At 50.4% G+C, this 6,000-nt stretch overlaps 1 long non-coding RNA gene across 1 annotated transcript in view; it reads right to left on the bottom strand.

Annotated features, from left to right (window-relative positions):
• Positions 1-6,000, bottom strand: part of LOC310791015 — a 95,479-nt gene that overhangs the window by 37,490 nt on the left and 51,989 nt on the right. The gene's annotated exons all lie outside the window — the stretch shown is intronic.

Below are 6,000 nucleotides of genomic sequence, written 5' to 3'. Positions count from 1 at the left end.
TCAGTGAATGAAGAGTGGAAAGTGTGGAGGTGAATCAGTTTGTCAGAGGAAACGTTGTAGAAGGACAGAGAGCCAGCAGGCCAGTCAAGATACACTGCGACTCTGTTAGAGACACAGGAGGGGAGAGGTATGTGTGTGTCTCTGTTATTGTGCCAGGCAGAGTAATGATCATCAGAGCAGAACAGACTCCAGGACTTTTCATTCTCTCCAAGCCCACAGTCATCATGCTCTCCTCTCCTGCTGATTCCTCTGTAAGTCACTCCTATATCAACCTTTCCTTCCCTCTCCAGCTCCCAGTAACAGCGACCAGTCAAACCATCTCTACACAGCAGCTGACCCAGGCTGTCAAATCTCTCTGGGTGATCAGGATATGGCTGCTCCTCTCTCACCCTCGTCACCTTTCTGTTGTCTTCAGACAGGAGGAGGCGTCTCTCTGCTGTGTTTGGGTCCAGTGTGAGATCACAGGCATCTGATGAGACAACAAGACTCAATACAACAGCAGCTTCTCATCTAACACATCTGTTGTGTTTATTATTGTCTGATTTACATTTATTTTGCTTCAATCACTGAATTCAACCTGTTTATATTTGAGACCTGCGTCTTTATGCTGCTGCTGTTTAGTTTCTTTCACACACAAAAGCTCAGCAAAGTTAGGAAAGACTATATTTATATTTGAACCAGTATGAATATGACTTGAATAAAAATGACCATATAGAGTCCTAGTGTCCTTACACAGCAACACAAGCAGACTAACACTTTACTAAAGACATGAACTCTCTCTCTCTCTCTCTCACTCACACACACACGCATGCACGCACACACACACACACACACACACACACACACACGCACACACGCACGCACACGCATGCACACACGCACGTGCACATGCACGCACACACACGTGCGCACATGCACGCACACACACACGCACGCACGCACACACACACACACGCATGCACACGCATGCACACACGCACATGGAAAATCTTGGTTTTGATGCTATTCAGCCCTTGGCCCTCGCCCTCGATCCACAGGAGAATTGGGATACCCCTTCCCCTCACATGAACGCGCAAAACTAAGGGGAAGGGCTAAAGGCCATGGCACACCAATCAAACAAACACCAACAAACACCAACAGACAATTGTCTGTGAATGTTGGCAGATGTTGGAGATTGTTTGAAAGCATGGCACACCGACCAAACATATTCAGCACAACAGTCCCAAACATGTAAAAAAGAAACACCAGAAAAATAGAAACTGCACTGTGTTACAGCACATAGAAGATGGCTCAGACTGACAAAGTTAGTTATACATCTGTCGAGTAATACAATGATACACCCAGTTTATTTATTTTGTAGCGACAGATGGCCTTAAACGCCACACTCACGTGACGCTTCTTGAGAGAGAGGTGAGGTAACTGCATCTTTCTGCAGACTTTATCGAGGGACCTTGAAGGCGTCATGTGACAGGCAACGCTAGTTAAAGCCTGCCTGGAGGTCCTGCTGATGGCCGCTGCAACAGTGTTTTCTCTGCTATCAACCTGGTTAATCTCGCTATATTCTTCATCACAGCGGGTCATTACCCACTGTGCACTTAATCGTGCTGCTAGTTCTGCATAAGCACCTGCAGCTCTCTCCTTATTTTACTGACGTTCTCAGTGATCACACGGCTGTTTACATGTGTTTCTGAACGGCTAGCTAGTTATTAGCATAGCTCGTTGTTAGCCGTCATGGATGTTCTCTCTCTCCCTCATTATGTAACCTTGCTGCGCATAACATTACTTATTTGCGGGAGTGCATGGGAGAAGTCTCCCGCTAGTGTTGTTGATGCCCAGTGTGATGGCACATGGTTGGCAGAGAAACGTATGTTTGCTGCGTCGCGTGTAACGTTAGTTAGAGGAGGCTCTGCCTCTGACCAAACTGACCAGACAACCGCATGCATTAGGCGCGCATGCGTGAGCTCCGTTTCCATGGATACGCGACTGAAAACATGGGAAGTTACCAGACAACAGCGAACAGCGAACAACGCCGGATTGAACAAGTCGAATCCTGGCAAACATGACAGAACATCGCCGAACATCGCCAAACACGAACAGACAAGGACAGACAGCTATGGCACACCAAACAAACATTTGTCTTTGTTCGTGTTTGTTCGTGTTTGTTTGTGTTTGTTTGAGAATGTTCGTTTGGTGTGCCATGGGCTTTAGAGGCGCGTTCATGTGAAGGGAGTGAGGGCTTAGGGATGTCCCACAGTGAAATCACAAAGTGAATGAGGGCTCAGAGTGAGCCCTTTCTGCCCCCTTACCGTAAGGGAGCAGCTATGGCCACTTACGGAAAGGGAATTGCCCACAATGCATAGCGTTGTGAGGTATAAAACGGGGAAGGCTGCAAATATCTGTCAAAAAAATAAAAGAACACACGCGCGAAACGAACGCGGTGTTTGCGAGTGCGCTGGAATGCCTTAATTGACAATGAAACATTACATTAATAGGGATTTCAGATTAGACAAAAAATATTATATCAGAGGAATGCAAGTAGTTATTTTACACAATCCTAGAATAATCATCAATCATTTCTATTACAATTGCAATCCACAACTTTTTTGATGAATGAGAAATAGTTTTACCAAATCTGTATTGTAGCCTACAGTATTGACATTGTGTATAATGTTGGGTGACATGTCATTATTATGCTTATTTTAATTATAATTACACATGTTGCAGATTGCAGATTTTGCAGTAGGCTACATTTATTTTTAAATGACCTGTTGTGGATGAGAACAGACTCATCAGGGAGTCTATCCTCAAACACCTTAGGCGTCTTGACAATAAACAATATATAGCGAGCCCCAAACCTGCCAGAGTCAACATCATCTTGTCAAGTGCAAAGGGCTCTGCTGTCCCAATCCTCTTATTTATCCAATGTGGATCCTTCCACACTTGATGACTCAACCACTTTCAGATGGCGGCCATTAGAGGGACTGAGGGTTCAGGGCTTGAGTGTTTAGGGGGCGGATTGGAATTGGGCCTCTGTAAACAGTGTTCTTCAGGGGAAATAGAAAGTGAGGTCCATTTTCTCCTCTCCTGCCCCCTGCTGTCAGAGAGGCCTTCCTGCAGCAGGTCAGAGCAGCAGTCAGCAGACTGCCCCCTGCTGTCAGAGAGGCCTTCCTGCAGCAGGTCAGAGCAGCAGTCAGCAGACTGCCCCCTGCTGTCAGAGAGGCCTTCCTGCAGCAGCTCACAGCAGCAGACTCGTCATATCAGGGAAAAACATGTGATGAACTGATGAAACTGTTTAGGTGAAGAACCACAATTGACAGACTTAGCTGCACAATATGTAGGCTAACACTCTGCCATGACATTAGAGGGAAAAACAATGAATTAATATGATCTGTTGACATGTGACTACTGTATGTATTGTAACTGTAATCAATTGTATTTTATTAATGTTATTTTGTTTTATCAATTCTTTATGCTTTGGCAATATTGTACTTGAGACATTCATTCAATAAAGCGAATTTGAATTTGAGAGACTGAGGGAGAGAGAGGACCAGACGGAGGGAGAGAGACTGAGGGAGAGAGAGAGGTTGAGGAGCAGAGGGAGGGAGGTAGACTGGGGGAGAGAGGAGGAGAGGGAGAGGAGCAGAGGGAGGGAGGGAGACTGAGGGAGGAGGAGAGGGAGAGGAGCAGAGGGAGGGAGGGAGACTGAGGGAGAGAGAGGAGGAGAGGGAGAGGAGCAGAGGGAGGGAGAGAGACTGAGGGAGAGAGGAGCAGAGGGAGAGGAGCAGAGGGAGGGAGAGAGACTGAGGGAGAGAGGAGGAGAGGGAGAGAGACTGATGGCCCCTGCACACCAACATGGGCAGTGAGCGATGTACTCGCTATCGCCCTGTCAAGCCCTGCAGCTGCTACAGCGTGGTTGGCTGCCCTTCTGTATTTCCGTCTTCAATTGGTCAATTTCAAAATGGCCCCTCCTTCCCTCCCTGTCGTCTGTCGCTCGTCACCTTGCAAAGCATGCTGGGATACCTGGTGTCAGGACATCACAAACGACAAGACGAGAGGAGGGGCCAAAACCAAAATAGACCAATTGAAGATGGAAATACAGCAAGGCAGCCAACCACGCTGCAGCAGCGGGGCAGGACTTTTTTTTTTTTTTCCCCCGATTTTTTATCCCATTTTATCCCCCATTAGTGCTCATTTTGATTTCTCAATCCTGGTTGCTGCTCCATCCTCTGCCGATCTGGGGAGAGCCGAGACTGGCTCCATGCTTCCTCCGAGACATGGGCAGTCAGTCAGCCGCTTCTTTTCACCTGACAGAGGAAGCTTCACCGGTAGGACATAGCACGTGGGAGGTTCACGCTATTCCAACCAGTTCTCCTCCCTCTGAACAGGCGCCCTTAACGACCAGAGGAGGAACCACACTAGCAACCAGGATATTGCATGTTTTGGTGAAGGGGGTTCCTATATGAAGGAAACCCCCGGGAGGCACGGGGAGAACATGCAAACTCCACACAGAAAGGCCCTTTTGCCGACCCCACGCGGGCGGTGGGCACTCGAGGACATGCGGACGGGCACGCATTCCTTCAGCGTTCACCTCGTCCCCAGGTGGGAATCGAACCCACGACCTTCGAGCTGTGAGGCGATAGTGCTTACCACTGCACCACCGTACCTCCAGCGGGGCAGGACTTGACAGGGCGAGTGCGAGTACATGAGAGTTGATCATGTTTGGTGAGAAGGGGTCTGAGGGAGAGAGAGGTTGAGGAGGAGAGAGAGAGAGAGAGAGAGAGAGAGACTGAGGGAGAGAGAGGTTGAGGAGGAGAGAGAGAGGGGGGGAGAGAGTGAGGGAGAGAGAGAGAGGGAGAGAGAGTGAGGAGAGAGACTGAGGGAGAGGAGGAGAGTGAGAGAGAGAGAGACTGAGGGAGAGGAGGAGAGGGAGAGAGAGAGAGACTGAGGGAGAGAGAGGGAGAGGAGGAGAGGGAGGGAGAGGGAGAGACTGAGGGAGGAGGAGAGGGAGAGAGAGGAGGGAGAGGAGGAGAGGAAGGGAGAGAGACTGAGGGGGGGAGAGAGAGGAGGAGAGAGAGGCAGAGAGACTGAGGGAGAGATAGAGAGAGAGGGAGAGGAGGAGAGGGAGGGAGAGGAGAGGGAGAGAGAGAGAGAGAGAGGGAGAGAGAGAGAGTGAGGAGAGAGAGAGTGAGGAGAGAGACTGAGGGAGAGGAGGAGAGGGAGAGAGAGAGACTGAGGGAGAGAGAGGGAGAGAGAGGTTGAGGAGGAGAGGGAGAGAGAGAGAGAGAGAGAGAGGGGGAGAGAGAGAGGGAGAGAGACTGAGGAGAGAGACTGAGGGAGAGAGAGGGAGAGGAGGAGAGGGAGGGAGAGAGAGGGGGGGAGAGAGTGAGGGAGAGAGAGAGAGGGAGAGAGACTGAGGGAGAGAGAGGGAGAGGAGGAGAGGGAGGGAGAGAGACTGAGGGAGAGAGAGGGAGAGGAGGAGAGGGAGAGACTGAGGGAGGAGGAGAGGGAGAGAGACGAGGGAGAGGAGGAGAGGAAGGGAGAGAGACTGAGGGGGGGGAGAGAGAGGAGGAGAGAGAGGCAGAGAGACTGAGGGAGAGTGACGAAGAGGAGTAGAGAGAGGAGGGAGAGATAGAGAGAGAGGGAGAGGAGGAGAGGGAGGGAGAGGAGAGGGAGAGAGAGAGGGATAGACTGAGGGAGGGAGAGAGAGGGAGAGGAGGAGAGAGAGGGTGAGAGACTGAGGGAGAGAGAGAGAGAGAGAGGAGGAGAGAGAGGGTGAGAGACTGAGGGAGAGAGAGAGAGAGAGAGAGGAGGAGAGAGAGGGTGAGAGACTGAGGGAGAGAGAGAGAGGGAGAGGAGGAGAGGGAGAGAGAGGGGAGAGACTGAGGGAGAGAAAGAGAGAGAGGGAGAGGAGAGCGATAGATAAATGAGGGAGAGGCTGAGGGAGAGAGAGGAGAGGGACAGAGACTGAGGGAGGGAGAGAGAGAGGGAGAGGAGGAGAGG

Source organism: Poromitra crassiceps (assembly GCF_964638095.1).
Source record: "Poromitra crassiceps genome assembly, chromosome: 16".
Taxonomy (NCBI): domain Eukaryota; kingdom Metazoa; phylum Chordata; class Actinopteri; order Beryciformes; family Melamphaidae; genus Poromitra; species Poromitra crassiceps.
This window is presented reverse-complemented; position numbering and strand designations above follow the sequence as displayed.